The sequence below is a fragment of the Phyllobates terribilis genome, unplaced genomic scaffold (genome assembly GCF_046119375.1).
Source record: "Phyllobates terribilis strain yellow unplaced genomic scaffold, ASM4611937v1 Scaffold_348__1_contigs__length_1988982, whole genome shotgun sequence".
Classification (NCBI taxonomy): domain Eukaryota; kingdom Metazoa; phylum Chordata; class Amphibia; order Anura; family Dendrobatidae; genus Phyllobates; species Phyllobates terribilis.
Window position 1 is genome coordinate 876,567 of NW_027363108.1, and position 17,937 is coordinate 894,503.

Below are 17,937 nucleotides of genomic sequence, written 5' to 3' on the forward strand. Positions count from 1 at the left end.
CGGAAGGTAAGTATAATCATTATTTTTTATTTTTTACCATTCCTATTCTTTTTTTTAACTATTACTTGGTCACAATATATAAATCCATGCCGGTTGCCTGGATTTATATAGTGTGACAAAGTTGTCAAGCACTTTCCAAGTGATGCTAAAATCGCTTGGAAAAGCGCTTGATAACCCGCATGCAGAAATGCATGGAAAAATGCTTGACAAACTCTTCTACCTGGCGGGAAAAACGCATGTAAAATCCGCATGCATTTTTCCTGCCAGGGAGAAGTGGAAAAAATATGCAGCATTTCTGCATCATGGGCACATAACCTAAAAGTGCAACTTTTCTATACTTCTATCACTATAGCTGTTTGAAAGTCTATATTTAATTTTGCATGACGTGTTGTATTTTTAATTGCACCATTTTAGAGTGCACATATTGTACTGGATAACATTTATTCATTTTCTAGGGTTGGATTGAAAAAAATAGCAAGTATGTTAGTATTTTGGGGGTTTTATGCTACTTACATAATATGTTAACTTTATTCTCAGGGTCTTTAGGATTATGGAAAAAACAGATTTATATAATTTTTATGTTTTGCTACATTAACATAGTGAAAAAATAAAACCAAACAAAAAAACAAACAAATATTTTTTGTGTTGCTGTTTTACAAGACTCATTGCTTTGTTGTGGTTATTAACATAGCTGTTTTTTTCTGCATAGCCTGGACTTTACTTTAGTATTATTATAAAGTACACAGGACTTTATAACTGTCTTTTAGGCTAAGTGCCCACGATGCAGAAATGCTCCGGATTTTTCCTGAGCGTTTCTGCATCTCCCTGGCAGAAAAAACACATGCGGATTGTACATGCGGATTTTACATGCGTTTTTCCTGCCAGGGACAAGCGTATGTGAAGCGTTTTTCACATGCGATTTCGCATGCGGGTTGTCGAGCGCTTTCCAAGCGATTTTAGCATCACTTGGAAAGTGCTTGACAGCTTGGTCACACTATATAAATCGATGCAACTGTCATTGATTTTTATATAGTGTGACCAAGTTAGTTAAAATAAAGAATAAAAATGGTAAAAAAACAAACAAAAACATATACTCATCTTCCGATGGCCCCCGGTCTCCTTATCCGATGCGTCCAGTCTCCCTGGTGTCTCGCGGTTGTGTAAAAGGACCTTCCATCTTCCATGACGTCATTTAGTCATGTGACAGGTCACGCGATTGTCAACGTCAGCGTGGGAGCCAGGACGCATCGCTATGGAGACCGGGGCCCATCGGAAGGTGAGTATAATGTATTTTTTTATTTTAAATTCTTTTTTTTTTGCAGGTACTATGTTACCCGGGTCTGGATGAGAGTCTCCTTTTCTCCAGACCCGGGTACCATTCACACATTGAATCGCTTAATATCTGCATGTACACATGTAGTCATGCGGATATTAAGCGATTCAATGCAAGTCAATGGCGGCAAAATCGCCGCGATTCCGCGAAATAATTGGCAGTGCTGCGGATTTTTCGGCAATGATAATCCGCAGCGGAAATTTCCGCAGCATGTGCACAGCACAAGCAGATTATCATTGGGGAACATTGCAGACTTTCTACCAAGCGTTTTTTAAGCGTTTCTGCTGCGGAAATGCGTAAAAAACGCATAGTGGTCATACAGCCTCATTCCACTTTTTGGGAAACAGAATGCACAGAAAACAGCTACTGTATAGCAGCTTTATACAAAACAGAGAGATAACATTATGTCCTTGATTCATCATTGCCTTTACGTCTGTTTTTTGTCTGGTTTTGCCCCTTCTTTTGTTTGAACTCAATTCTTCACTTTATTAGCGCCTTTTTTGAAGTCTATTTTATATGAGCTTGCCTGCTTTTCCACTTTTTTTTGCCAGAGTTTAGTGATTCCAGATGATTTTATCTAAATCATCAATTGTGAAGTCGCAAATATGACACAGCCTTCATTTCAGTCCCCCTTGGCGTATTTTTTGAGAAAGCCAGTTTTTTGGCCAAATTTTTGGGCCAATTTGCAATTTGTGTGATTTTTGAGGCCAAAAAGTTGCAAAAACAGTTCAAGGCAGAAACAAGACTATTTTTGACTTTTCACCAAATTCTTTAATCGTGTGCGCCATTTTGAAGAATTTAGCACCAAAATCAGCAACAAATACGGCAAGACAAGACAGGAAAGTGATTAAAAAAATGCAAATTATGAATCTGGGCCTATGTATCAATCAAGGTGAGGGAAGGAATAAGTGTACAAGAACAGGAAGAATAGGGGGAGCCCAACAACTAGGGCAAGGAGGAGTGGAGACCCCTATGCAGATCTAATATCACCCTGCCTACCCTATCGTCCCTATATAGGTTCTGCACATATCGCTGAGCAGGAACCTGAGCCCTGAATGTCCCTAGAGCTAGGCCCTAGATAGGAAGGGGACAGGGTGAGCACTAGTCAGGCCCCACTACAAACTAAAGACAACAAGGTAAACAAACAAAGGAGATACAATTAGCTTGAGCAGAAAGCAGAAAGATAACACCAACTGTCCCCCAAGAGCACCAAAAATGAGATTGGCTGACTGCTAGTACTCCAAGCCTGTACAGAGGTACATAGTGCCATCACTGGCGAGTCTCTGGAGAAACTGAGAGTTTTTAACTACCAAGCAAGGGTGTGTCAATCAGCAGCAGAAGGTGGAGGTCGCTGCTGGGTCCTGAAGGGCGAAGGATATAACTATACTGCAGAGATGAGAGGATTAAGAAGGTGTCTGCAATGCCAAGCGCAGTGACCTTCTACAGCTGGATCCAGAGCGACTGTCTGTCACACCTGACACATCCGTGACACTATGTCTATAATTAAATGAAAAATAATTATTACCAAACATTGGTTGAAACAAGAATTTCTAAATTTATTAATATATTCTATATCATTGTTTAGAATTTTATGGGTCGCAGCAGTTAAACCACCTTTTTATTGAGTGACTACATATCTTTGCAATATACTTTAACTTTCTTGGATGGAAACCCCCTTAAAGTACTGAATTGTGTATTTGCCTTTACTGTATAATAAATGAGAATGTTCCATGTTACAGATGAATGTTTTTCTTGGTATGGAATTCATGAGCTGCGGGGACTTTTACCAACTTCTACACAGGAAGGGGCCGCTTGACATCACCAGTGCCAGGTAATGTGTTAAAGGAGTTGTCCGGTCTCAGAAGAAAAGTCAGCAATCACTCTACATGATGGCAGACTGCCAAATCGTGTAAGTGTGCAATGCCCATACATAGAGTGACTGCAGACTTTTCTTCTGAGACCAGATAACCTCTTAAAAAAACCCTCTAAGTTACGTTGAATATAAAAGGGCAGTTAGATACTGTAGGTCACAGTGTTACTTCCACTCCTGACATGTCAGGTCCTGACTCCTGAGATTTTCTCTACTTCTGAATGTGGAAATACTTTATAACAGTCAAGAGCTCAGATTCATTCTCATTGTTGTGTAAAGTATCTGAAATGAAAATGCTTAGAATAATGAAAGAAAATTGTCCAATGACAGAATAATATAGAATGATGCTCCTATTGACTAATATCAATTCCTAAGTTTACTATTTATGGGATCTGATACTTATTAATTTTCTCCTTGTCAGATTTTATGCCGCCGAACTAGTGTGTGGGATCCAGTTCCTCCATTCTAAGGGCGTCATCCACAGGTAATGTAGTCAGTGTGAGGGTATGTGCACACGATGCAGAAATGAAGCAGAAAATTTCTGCATCATTTCTGCATCTCCCTGGCAGAAAAAATGCATGCAGATTGTGCATGCGTTTTTCCTGCAGAATACATGCGGATCCACATGCAGATTCACATGCGTTTCCGCATGCAGATTGACAAGCGCTTTCCAGGCGATTTTAGCATCACCTGGAAAGTGCTTGACAACTAGGTCACACTATATAAATCCATGCAAACAGCATGGATTTATATAGTGTGACCCGAGAGAGTGTATATACTTACCTCCGATGGCCCGCGCTGTCCTGCTTTACAAAGTTCCCGGCTGCCGGCAACTTTGAATTGAAAGACCTGCCGACATCAGCGTCACGTGACCCGTCACATGACTCTGACGTCCGCGCAGGTCCTACAACTCACTGCAAGTGCCGGGAACCAAGCGGGAGCGCTGTGCGGGCCGACAGAAGGTAAGAATACATTTATTTTTTATTTTATTCTTTTTTTACAGCTTTTTTAATGGTACCTGGGTGTGGATGAGACTCTCCTCTCCTCCACAGTCGGGTACCATCCGCATATTAGAACGCGCCAATAGCGCAAGTACAGATGCTGTCTTGCGGAATTGGCGCGTTCTAATGTAAGTCAATGGCGGCGAAATCGCCGCATTTCCGCAAAATTCATTGACATGCTGCGGATTTTTGACCGCAGCGTTCACGCTGCGGAAAAATCCGCATCATGGGCACAGCACATGCGGATTTCCATTGGGGAACATTGCTTCCCTTCTACCATGCGTTTTTCATGCGTTTCCGCGGCGTTTACGCAACTGCAAAAACGCCGCGGAAACGCATGAAATACGCATCGTGTGAACTCAGCCTGAGGCTGGGTCACACCAGCGTATATTCTCTCCAAATCGGGCATGCTGCGATCGGTCCGAGGAGAAAATCGACATGTACACGGGCCCATAGAATAATATTGGTCAAAGTGCTATCCGATGTTTTGTCAGATCACACTCTTTCCAAAAATACGGTCATGTGTACAAGCCCTTAAAGCTTGGCTGCACTCAGCTCCTCAACCCTGGTGATCCGCAGACTGATGTCCTGTAACTGGGGTCTAGTAGTCCTATCTGGTATCACTGTCAGGAAGCTGCAGCTGAGCGGCCGTCACATATAATACAATGATCCCTACAGTGATACAGTTAGGGCATACTGTAAAGGAGTTCTCAAATGAGGAAAGTGCAGCAGGAAGAGAAAATATGTTTATTCACGAATGTCATCATATGACCACCGATATAAGGACACTTACTTTATACTCAGGTTACTTTTATTTTTTCTTTCAGAGACCTAAAGCCCGAGAACATCCTGGTGGCTGATACGGGCCACATTAAGATCACGGATTACGGTCTCGCACTTGAAAACATGCATGGAGACCGAACAGCCACCGGTTTCGCTGGGACCATGGGTTACATGGCTCCTGAGGTGAGAATAGAATGTTTTTATTTTTTGTGTTTAGAAGGTCTTTGGATACTTTCACATTGATGAGCTTTATTTAGGCTAGTTCATCAATATAAAATCATTGGGGGACCGATCACACTGATTAGCTGTTCTTATCTCTGACTGCAACCTGATGTAATCAGAGCAGAACATCGCACCTCTGTACTGTATATTGGTCAGGACTGAGATCTGTAGATCAGTCCGTGTTCATTTCAGTAGGGGCTAATATGTAATACCAGCAGCTGCCACTAACCAGTAAACGGAGCTGTGACCTCTGTTTATTCGTTATTTTCAACCACCGGCGGAGGAGATAACAGCTAATCAGTGGGATTGCCGGGTGTTCCACCAATCTTATATTGATGACCTGTTCTGATCAACAATATAAAAGTAACCCCTTCATGACAAATGGCATACATGTTGGTCATATGTCATGTCCCTGCCTTTGATGCGGGGTCGCACGCCGAGCCCGCATCTTTTCCGGCTGATGATGGCTGATTTAATTGGAGATTGTGATTTTAACTATACATAGCAGTGCATCAGCAATCAGATAGTCGCAGCTTTAATTCCCCTAAAGGGACTAATAAATACAGTAAAAAGTAAAAAATGTTTTTACAAATATGAGGAAACTAAAAAACACAGAAAAGTTCAAATCACCCACCCATTTGCCCCATTAAAAATAAAAAAAACATTAAAAAAGTAAAAATACACATATCTGGTATTGCTGTGTTGGTAAAAGTCCGATCACTCTGCAACATTTTAATAAAATGCAATAAGAGGTGATCAAAACATTGTATCTACCTCAAAATGGTATCAGTAAAAATTTAATCACGTTTAGTATCTGCGTAATTGTACTGACCTCGATAATCATTTTGCCAGATCAGATTTATAGTGAACATGCTAAATAAAATAAAATGTAAAAAAAAATATTGAAATTGAATTTTTTTTGCAATTTTAATACATTTGATTTTTTTTTTACCACTTTCAAGTGCATCACATGATAAAATCAATGGTGTCCTTCAAAAGTACAACTCGTCCCGCAATAAACAAGCCCTCATATGGTTATGTAGATAAAAAATAAAGCTATTGTAAGAAGGGGGCGAAAAAATGAAAAATCACCCAGGGTGAAGAGGTAAAAGTCTGAGCCAGTAATACACTGAGCTGAGTGTTGTGTGTGCCATCACAATCATACATATTACATTCATTCTGATTTTTAATAACCTTTATTAATTTAATTTATGGCGCATAATTATGAGAGATACTTTTTGTCTCTTGATTAAGTAATAAGACTTCCTGTCATTTACTGTAGAATCACATAATAATATGAGTGACATATAAGTACGGTGACATACAAGAGGTAGCACTACTAATAATGCTTCTCTATGGCAGATCCTGGACATGGAGGAGTATAACGCCGGAGTAGACTGGTATTCGTTTGGAGTCATCTTAAACGAAATGCTGACCAGTGAGTGTAATTACCATCCAACACTCTTTGATGAATCTTCCTCCGGCGCCAAGGACATCATTGAACAGCTCCTCCAGGAAGATCCTGTCCAGCGATTAGGAGTCAATAGTAACATCCGAGAACACCCCTTCTTCCAGCGAATCGATTGGGTCTCAGTGGAAGCCCTTAGGATGGCCCCACCATACATCCCTGTAGTAAGTGAATGTACAGAATTGTTACATGGATCTGAATAAGATACTCTCCCACAAGCTTCCACGCTTTGGGCTCTGTGATACATTATGTTTAAGGTCAGGGTTGGAAAATGATTTAGACAGCGCTAATCTTTATATTACTATTATAGACGACTGGGCTGGTTGGACTATTTAATTTATTAGTGTGCATATCTAGTCTATAGTATTGTACTTCTTTCAGACTCTTACAGGTTATATGCAAATAAATAACTAGTCATATGTTCTGTCAGGTGCAAGCCATTTAATCTGGCAAAGCATTGCAAAGGGATCTGCAGCTGTAGCTAAAGAAGAAGATTCTTGGCTAAAAATAAATTTAAATGAGCTCTCCATAAGGACCAGTTCACAAAATTTTGATAACTTTTCAGGCAAACCTGGAAGTGCATCTAAAGAAGATTAGTTTACATTTTTCAATAATAATTCTCCTTTTTATAGTCTCCACTGGTGATTTTGACTAGAAGAAAAAATAAAACAAAAAATATGAACACATTTTTTAAAAACAAATGACTGATGGAGCTAGACCAATTTGGAAAGAGTCTGTTAACAGGTCAAAGTGTTCAGAGTTGAAGTAATAAGTACAGATTGTACTTATTTAGAAACTTCTCGTACTACCTGCACATAATTCTGCATCCTATGCATGATGAGACAGAAGTATGATTGGTCATAGAGATGATTAGTGGCACTGCAGCTCTTTGAAGTGACTCGACTGGAGCTGCAATACTCATGGTGCTGGTGTTGTCTCTAAGATATTTTATTTACATTTGAAAACATTCATTTAATATTGAGCCATTTTTTTCAATACTTCAAGTCAAGACTGTTTTGATTAGTCACCAAGTTCACCATTACTTTTTTCTGTATCTTTTCTATAGCCAACTAAGCCTAAACCCAGATTCCGTGCTTTTAAGCTTGACAAGATCCAAGCGGCAGAGGCTGCATTATCTATAACACCAAAGGACCAGGCCATGTTCAGAGGGTTTTCATTTGTCAACTAGAAAACCCTCAACAAGACACCAGCTCAATAATCTCAGAGCAAGCTGTGTACCTGAGCTTCCAGAAGACCATGGAGAGAAGACCAGAAGATAGGACGTCCAACATCATCAGGAACCTCCACATAGATATATCTATAAATGATAAGTGTAGGTAAATATAAGAAAGGATAAGTATAGGTAAATATAAGTAAGAAAATATAAGTAAGGATAAGTGTAGGTGCAAGAGGATAAGTATAGGAAAAAAATAATAAGTCTAAGTAAGATAGAATAACTATAGGTAAGTATTGGTAAGAAAGTATAAGTATAGGTAAATATAGGTAAGAAAGAATAAATATAGGCATCTATAAGTAAGAAAGTATAAGTATTGGTAAGAAGAAAGGATAAGTGTAGACAAAAAAGGATTTAAAATAGGCAAGAAGGTATATTTATAGGTTAAAAAGGATAAGCATATGTAAGTATAGGTAAAGAAGAATAAGTTTAGATAAAAAAGGATAAATATAGGCAAAAAACGAAGCATAGGTAAGTTTAGGAAATAAAAGGATTAGTATAGATAAAAAAGTGTAGGTAAGATAAGTATAGGTAAAAAAGGATAAGAATAAGTAATGAAGAAGTATATTTAAAATTTAATAAAAAAAAGATAAGTATAGGTAAAAGAGGAGAATTATAAGTGGGAAAGGATTAGAATAGGTAAAAAAGGATAAGTGCTGATAAAAAAGGATAAATATATTTAGCATTCAATAAAAAATAAAAAAGGATAAGCATAGTTAAGTAAAGTATATGTAAGAAAGGATAAGCATAGGTATGTAATAAGTATAGGTAAACCCCAATTCCCAAAAATCGACCAGTGTAGTGTCCCCTTGGTTAGACATAAGCATTAAAGGTTAGACATAAGCATTAAATAGCCTAGATATAAAGATAAGATAGACATATATGTGTTAGATTCATATAAAATATTCCATGTAAAGGTGTGACAGGGTCCCATCCAGAGCTGACACTGCAGTGAACCAGGGACTAGCCGATCGCCACTGCTTGGGGTCAGGAAGGAATTTTTCCCCACACATGGGGTTGTTTTGCCTTCCTCTGGTTCATATACTTTTTATGCAGTAAATCCTTTAAATGGCACTGGATGAAAAATGTAACTAAATTTGATAATAGATGAGAATAAAAATAAATTAATAAACTCTATTCATTGTGTCTGTGTCTTCTTTATATTCTATTCATTCCGCTGTGACCAATTTAATTTTTGACTGCTGTAGTGAATATGCACATGGCAAGGAATTTAGAGTTAATTCAACTTTTTTTTTGTGGGGAGTTGGGTCACATGATCTCGCTGCCGATTCTTTCCCATCATGACAGTGATGTTATGGCCATCTGTCATATGGCTTTCCCGAACTAATGTCACTGCCCCAATATGCACCACATCATCAACCACATGTTGTACATGAGTTACGTGCATGCTGCTAGGTTTAGATTGGGGTGAGACAGGTCTCATGAATTCTTGGAATCCTGGGATAACAGTTACTCAGAGCGTCCATACATTACAGCTTTCTCAGGCATAAGATGTATTCACTTGCTGGCACAGACACACTTGACAGAGTCCTCATGATCAGGTGAACAGTAGAATTTAATATAGAAGCACAGCCAGTACAAATCAAGTCCTTCTTCAACATTAAACAGCTTCTTCACAAAGGCACAGAAATCAACAGCATTCTTTATAGTACAGTGAGATGGAGGAGGGGGGAGGGTTTGGTGAGGGAGATGATCCCTGTGACACAATTCCTTCCAGTCTTTATCTTCTTGCCCGATGATAGACTTCCTCAACTAGCAGTACAATGTGATTCTGACCTTTTCCCAGCTTCACTCTGTACTGGAATCTTGATCCATTATGGTTCACTTGCCTGAACTTCTGTGAGAGACAGATCACACACCACTCATCCCTTTGGTTGCTGCCAGAATAGTAAACAAGTTCCCCACAATCGCCCTGGGGATCTGCTAACCACTCCCTGTTTCCTGTGACTGTGTTAACCCCTCTAGTTGCTGGATGCTTCTGAAGCAAACCACTTCCTGTCCCTGTGATTGTGTTAACTCTTCTAGTTGCTGGATGCTTTTGAAGCAAAAGCACTACTTCACACATGGGATAGGGCTAACATCATCAGCTACTGCTCTGTAACCCCAGTATAGTCTCCTCCACTAAATTCCCTGCATATCACAGTTCATGTTGAGAACGGTCATATTCCTTAGTCACTGTACTTACCCCACAGTCGCTCCAAACTGTGCACCATTTCAGTAGCCTCCAGCCCATCACATATGGAAAGGTGGACCTGGTGCAAGGGGATGTAATGGGAATCTATAATATAACTCTGCAAGTGTCCCTCTGTCTGAAACCTCTATAGACTGTGCATGCGTGATGTGCAGTCTGGCTCCAGACAGAAGAACGCATAGAGCCGTTACAGGAAAGAGGAGTGTATGGCACTGGAGATCACGGTATGAGTGGACACTGAACGAATACCGCGATCTCTGGCGCCATACTTACATATTTACCTGACCGGGAAGAGTGTTGCCGCGGTGCCTCTCTTCTCGCCGGACACCGTGGCAAGAGTGAAGGAGTCGGCGCATGTGCATAGCGCTATCCGGCGCCATTTTACTGAAGACACATTTGCAGTGTGTCTTCAGCAAAATGGCGCTGGACAGCGTGGTATGGGCATGCACATACTCCGGCGCTCACTCCTCCCCTGGCCTCCAGCAGAACATGACACTGCAACACTGGAGAACAGGGAAGAAAGGTGAGTATAAGTGTTTTTTTTGTATGTGTGCAGCGTGAAAGGGATGAGGGGTGCCATACATACCCGGATTGGGGGATGAGGGGTACGATACATACCAGGATTGGGGAATGAGGGGACCATGCATACCAGGATTGGGGGTTGAGGGGTACCATGCATACCAGGATTGGGGGATGAGGGGTACCATGCATACCAGGATTGGGGGGTGAGGGGTACCATGCATACCAGGATTGGGGGGTGAGGGGTGCCATGTATAACAGCATTGGGGATGAGGAGTACCATACATACCAGGATAGGAATGTGCGGTACCATGCATACCAGGATGATGGATGGGGTGCCATGCATGCCAGGATAAGGGGTACCATGCATACCAGGATGAGGGGTACCATGCATACCAGGATGAGGGGTACCATGCATACCAGTATTGGGGGTGAGGGGATGATGCATACCAGGATTGAGGGGTGAGTGGACCATGTATACCAAGATTGGGGGATGAAGGGTACCATGTATACTAGGATTGGGGGATGAGAGGGGCCATGCATACCAGGATTGGGGGTGAGGGGTGCCATGCATACCAGTATTGGGGGGTGAAGGGTGCCATGCATACCAGCATTGGGGATGAGGAGTACCATACATACCAGGATAGGAATGCGGGGTACCATGCATACCAGGATGATGGATGGGGTGCCATGCATACCAGGATGAGGGATACCATGCATACCAGAATAGGGATGAGAGGTATCATGCATACCAGAATCGGAATATGTGGTGCCATGCATACCAGGATTGGGGGATGAGGAGTGCCATGCATACCAGGATAGGGATGAGGGGGCCATACATGCCAGGATTGGTGATGTGGGAGCCATGCATACCAGGATGAGTGGTTGGGTGCCATGCATATCAGGATTGGAGGATGAGGAGGCCATACATACCAGCATTGGAGGATGAGGGGTGCCATACATACCAGAATTGGGATGTGGGGTACCATGCATACCAGGATGAGGGATGGGGAGCCATGCATACCAGGATGAGGGATGGGGTGCCATGCATACCAGGATGAGGGATGGGGTGCCATGCAAACTCGGATGAGCGGTACTATGCATACCAGAATAGGGATGAGGGGTACCATACATACCAGGATAGGAATGCAGGGTACCATGCATACCAGGATTGAGGGATGAGGAGGCCATACATACAAGAATTGGGATGAGGGGTGCCATGTATACTAGGATGAGGGGTACCATGCATACCAGAATAGGGATGAGGGGTACCATGCATACCAGGATTGAGGAATGAGGAGGCCATACATACCAGAATTGGGATGAGGGGTGCCATGTATACCAGGTTGAGGGGTACCATACATACCAGAATAGGGATGCGGGGTACCATGCATACCAGGATGAGGGATGGGGTGCCATGCATACCAGGATGAGGGGTACCATACATACCAGGATAGGGATGAGTAGTGCCATACATACCAGGATTTTGGATGAGGGGTACCATGCATACCAGTATTCGAGATGAGGAAGCCATGCATAGCAGGATGAGGTATTGGGTACCATACATATCAGGATTGGGGATGAGGGGTGCCATGCATAACAGGATTGGGGATGAAGGGTGCCATGCATACCTGGATTGGGGATGAAGGGTGCCATGCATACCTGGATTGGGGATGAAGGGTGCCATGCATACCTGGATTGGGGATGAAGGGTGCCATGCATACCAGGATTGGGGGTGAGGGGTGCCATGCATACCAGGATTGGGGATGAGGGTGCCATGCATACCAAAATTAGTGGTGAGGGGTGTCATGCATACAAGGATAGGAATAAGGCGTGCCATGCATACCAGGATAGGGATGAGGGCAGCACATAACAGGATGGAGGAACAGGATTGGGGAGCACAAATACCAGGATGGGGGCAGCACATACCAGCATGGGAGACCATATATTAATAAAAAAATGCTCACCACCCGGGCGTAGAACGGGCTCAATAGGTAGTAGAATATATTAGTGCAGCAAGAAAGGTATTCTGTGGTTATAGATGGAAAAAGGAGGTATAGTGGTGGGATAAAGATGATGGGAATGGAATACCACAATGTAAAGTTATAATTATGGTAAACTGAACTGGCAACATGACTTCAAACCTGAAAGCCAATGAGAGGCATGTGCCCAGGATAATGGTACCAGAAAAAACATCAAATCAAGAGAAAATGCATTGAAATAACTTTCAACACAAAAACATTTCAGGCTAAGAATTTCTTAACTCATAGAAAACCCCTTTAAGCATTAAACAGTCTAATAAAAGGGTATTTCCAACATAAATAGTTATTGCCTATCCACAGGATATGTCATCACTGTCTGATAGATGCACTCCAATTTACTATGAATAGAAAGATGATCGTGCATATTCGTGGTCTTCTTAATTGATTTACATGGGAGTTACGGAAAAAAATATAAAAGCAGGAGAGGGAACACCCATTCTGAAAAAAAGGTGTGGAGTACAAATGTGAAAACGGCATTTGTCAGACATTTATGGCATATTCTATGGACACAACTGTCTAAGATGGGAATACACCTTAAGAGTGGATCTGTTAGTCATGTCTTTTAAAGCTGATGAGACTGGTGTGCTTACCATGTAAATCAATATCAAAATGGCTGTCTAATTCTGAAATTTAAAACAGCATTTTATGAGTCCAGCTAGACCTAGACTCATAAAAACTCATTTTCAAATTAGGCAGGAAAGCTTTCATATAGCATCATACAGCCTGTCTTAAAAGGATATTCAAAGTCTAAGATAATGTATTCAGAATGTATCACGAAATTTGGTGACAGGTCCACTTTAACTTCTTTTATTTACTCCTTTTCCAAGTATATTTATGTAAAATTTTATGCCAACACTTCACGTAGCCTTCCTCTTGACACTGAAGTAGTTAAACCTCTCTGAACTGTTGTTAGGCCAAGCTAAGGGGTTCGCTTCAGTGGTTCAGTCAGTAGAGTAGAGGGGGAACTTAGTGCCCTGATCAAGCCTTGAGTGTTATAGAGCTTGTTCCTGGCATAATTCCTTGTGGGCTGCAGTACCTGTAACCAGCCACAAGATGCCACTGTCCTGGGTGCAGATGTCAGGTTGAGTCAGCTAGCAGTGTTACAGGCAGTGATGGGGTTAATGCTGTCTGATGGCAGCCCACAGAGGGTGGGCACATTAGGAAAATCCCTGCTTAGTTCCAAGAAGCAGGAAGTGATGGGCCAGAAAGAGTTAGGACAGTGAACTGTACGGGCAGCCTAACAATATGGTGGCTGCTAGGGTAGACGGGAGCTCCATACCCTCAGACAGTGGGATCACCAGTGCAAAGGTCTCCCTGCGCAACAGTCCTGTTAGACGGCCGGAGAAACTCAACAGAGATATTGAGGACCCGGGGCACTTCTAGTCTCCAGGTAGCAGAGGAAGATAAATAGGACTCCAGGCTAAGACGTGGGGGAGATATCAGATCCAGAACACTGTTGGTATTGCAGAAGAGTCTCTTGGGCTAGAGATAGAGTCACAGAGACGCTTCACTCAAAGAGAGAACCAGGGCTGAAGATGTTGCTGTAACGGGTCTGGGAGGTGGAACCTCTGAGCTACTATACAAAGGGGCAGTCCTTGTAAGGAAGCAGGTGGCTCCCAGGGAAGGCGGGCAGGTAGTCACGGCAAGTGACAGGGACAGTCTCTGGGTAGAAGGGCAGGAGGATACGGCAAGTGACAGGGACAGTCTCTGGGTTGAAGAGCAGGAGGACACGGCAAGTGACGGGGACAGTCTCTTGACAGACGGGTGGTCACGGCCTGTGACGGCAGAGCCTCCAGGTAGGCTAGCAGGCAAGTAGCAGATGTGCGCTCCCAGGTGAGCGGGCAAGAGTCTCTGGACAGGCAGGTGGTCACGGCACGTGACGGCGGAGCCTCCAGGTAGGCTAGCAGGCAGGTAGCAGGTAAGCGCTCCCAGGTGAGTGGGGAAGAGTCTCTGGACAGGCAGGTGGTCACTGCACGTGACGGCGGAGCCTCCAGGTAGGCTAGCAGGCAGGTAGCAGGTAAGCGCTCCCAGGTGAGTGGGGAAGAGTCTCTGGACAGGCAGGTGGTCACGGCACGTGACGGCGGAGCCTCCAGGTAGGTTAGCAGGCAGGTAGCAGGTGAGCGCTCCCAGGTGAGCGGGCAAGAGTCTCTGGACAGGCAGGTGATCACAGCACGTGACGGCGGAGCCTCCAGGTAGGCTAGCAGGCAGGTAACAGGTGAGCGTTCCCAGGTGAGCAGGCAGACAGATCCATAGACAGACTGGCAGGGCTGGTAGGCAGACTGTCGGACCGCAGGTAGATAAGAAACAGGCAGGAATCTGGCAGGTGACTGGCAGGTAACGGGACCTGAGGGCTGAAGCAGAGTTGAAAGGCATTGCAACAACATTGCTCGGGCACCTCCATCTTGGAAGAGGTGCCTTATATATGGAGAGGTCCTCCGGCCATCGGCCGGGGACTCCTTAGGGCGGCGCGCGCGGCCCCTTTAAGAGAGGGGGAGCGCGCGCGCGCCCTAAGCACAGTGACCGGGGAGGAGCGCGCGCTGCCAGCAGAGCAGGAGGAAGATGCCGGGCACGGAGCGGAGAGGTGAGGGGAATAGCGTCCCTGCCTAGCAGGAGGCAGGGACGCCGACGCTACAGTTGCCAGTGCCTGTGAGGGAGATAATAACCTGTCGGGCCTTATCCATTATATCTGCCTGTAAATATTGTACATATTCCTCTTCCCCAAGTAAAGTCACAGTTATGGTTATGAACATTGTATCCTCTGAATTTATTGCTGCCCTGGTCCCAGAAGAGAAATGCCTGGAGACAGCCATGATCGGATGGCTTGAAGTAAGTGGAGAGCACCACATACACAGCAACACTTCAGAGGGAGGACACGTATTGTCTGTAGGGTGCCAGAGCGAGCAGGGTCTACAGCTCGCCCACGACTACCTCGCTGAGGCACCCTACATTTGGCGAAGTCGGCAGGATGTGAGCTCCTCGCATGAAGAAAACGGGGAAGAGCCGACGAAGAACACTGAGGAGAAAGTGTTGGAAGACATGCGGCCCAAGATGGCGGCCCGAAGCATGGATTCCAAGATGGTGACAGTGGCGGTAAAGTCTAGGAGAAGAACCCCCTATCGTGGGAGTGGACGTCACCGGAGAGCATGAAAAGATGTCCAGCCCCTACGAGTTCTGGCCCAAAGAAGGATGGGCCCAGCAGTGAAGATGCGTCCCAGAATGGGACGTCCAGTGAAGAAGAGGGCACGGCACAAAACGAAGTCCGGCCCAGTGAATACCAGCGCGCCCAGAGAAGGGGCACGGCTGAAGGCGGAGCTGCTGACAGTTAGGTGTGACGCGATGGTCGCATCAGAAGGCCAGCCCAGAAAGAGGAGGAGTTGGACGCGCAGGACGCGCGTCATCAGCGAGCGACCAGCACCATTTTCGTCCCAGCGCATGTTATGATCTGCTACAAGCACTAAGGAAAGACAGGAGATCTGTCCCTACAATAGAACTAAACTGGATCCCTACGATGTAACGGGGAACCTGATCCTGCGATCAGACCCGCTAAAGTCCTCGGCTAGTCTGTACGAAGACCTATAGATGCAAGCGAGGGATCCCTACAAGAACTAGGGACTGGGATAAAGTTGGACACCTCTTAGCAGAAATTGTAGTAGTAAAAGACAAACACACAACATAGAACATAGAGGTCAGAAGACCTAGCAAAACTAACAGAGAAAGGTAACAGAGTACCAAGCTAGCTCAAGAGTAGAAAATACAATGAAGTCCAGCAAGGCCAGGAGGGCGGAGCCGGAGTAAATAGGCAAAAATGGTCATGTGACCAGCAAACTAGAAAAAACCTAACAGGAGAGTTCTAACAGCGCATGAGAGGTAAGGAGCTGGGGAAGATATCAGTTGTGATGACACACCGTGTTTACGAGCCAAGAGCCCAGCCTGTATTGAGAATGAGCATTGGCGGTGATGATGAAGAGATGGAAGGCATGAGCGGTGAGAGTCAATATGGGGACCCGTATGCAGTGGACGAGTACTGGCGGGGACTTGGAGTCTTTTGTCTGCCCTGGGGACCTGATCACCGCGATCAAGTAGTTCCAGACATATTACCATTCCCAGTTATTGTGGCTCAGCCTAAATGGAGGCACTCCGCGTACACCGCTCCAGGGACTGGAGCGTCCATGACCTCTCTAGAATACCAAGAAGAGGTGTGTCCCACTGCAGAAGTTATGCAAGCCTCAGCTCCATCCTGTTCAGTAAGGCCGGACGCAAGCCAGCAACTATTGCATGCTGCTCAGTTGCCAACCCAAAAAAGCTGCGGTGAATTCCTCAGTAGCATAGAGCGGTGGTATGCTGAGGGGAGGAAGATGGTAGAGGAGCTTCAGGAAGGACTTTGGGCCTTGACTTCACTCTGGGAGTCTGATGCAGATGTGCAGGTAGTTCCAGTGATAACTTCAGCTGGAAGTGGCTTGGTTCTGCCTGAGAGGAGTCTGGAAGAAAATGGAGAAATTCTGTGAGACACCTGAGCAGTGACCAAGGTGCCCTCTGGGCAGTTGCAGTTACTCGATTCATCCAGCAGGCTATTTTGAGGGGTCGAGTTTCGAGGAACCCCTAGTTAAAGGTTGAAGACCAGTCGAGTCTCAGGAAACGAAGTTTAAGGCGCCTCGCCTTTGTTATTCTAGGAAGGACTGTTGATACCTTCCTGGCCAGAAGGCCTGTGTGTTTTCTCTTTCTGAAAAGGAATCAGAGGGACTGTTTGAGATACCCTCGAGGCCAGGTGGGCCTGTAGTAGCAGCAGACAGTTGAAGGTTGGTTTGCGCCTTTTTCTGCTGGAATTTGCAACGCTGAGGCACACCTTGATGATGGCTATCTTCTAAACCTAAGAGACTTGCGGCCTAGCGGGAAGAACCGGTGACCCCCGCTAGGGCCAAGAAGAGAGAGACTCACGGGGTGTTCCCTGTGACCGTGTGCCTCAGAATGTAGCCTTCAAAGGAGATTGAAGGCCATTAGTGGGTGACTTGTCTTAAAAAATATGGACATGAACATTGCGTTTCCAGGGTCCTTACCAAGAAGGACCAGTATTGTTGAGCAAGAGTCAAGTGTTATAACAATGGACTGTCCTGAATTTCAGTTCCGGGGCCCTTAACCGAGAAGGGCCGGTCTCCTTCCCAAGAAGAAGACTTCAGGACCAGTCTTGTAGTAAAATGTTTTAGTAATATAGTAATGTGATATGATGCCATAAATGCTGATCTGTATTGATTGTTT

The 17,937-nt window shown here is 44.4% G+C and overlaps 1 long non-coding RNA gene across 4 annotated transcripts in view; it reads right to left on the minus strand.

Annotated features, from left to right (window-relative positions):
• Positions 1–17,937, minus strand: part of LOC141222237 (uncharacterized) — a 175,663-nt gene that overhangs the window by 50,577 nt on the left and 107,149 nt on the right. For 2 of the 4 annotated variants that reach the window (XR_012290077.1, XR_012290075.1), the window contains 2 exons: positions 7,917–7,995; positions 6,201–6,836 (listed from right to left, as the gene is read on the minus strand). This is a non-coding gene — a long non-coding RNA (uncharacterized lncRNA). Of the gene's footprint in view, positions 1–6,200; positions 6,837–7,916; positions 7,996–17,937 lie in introns of those variants that run through there. The other 2 variants (XR_012290076.1, XR_012290078.1) reach the window with 2 other exon arrangements.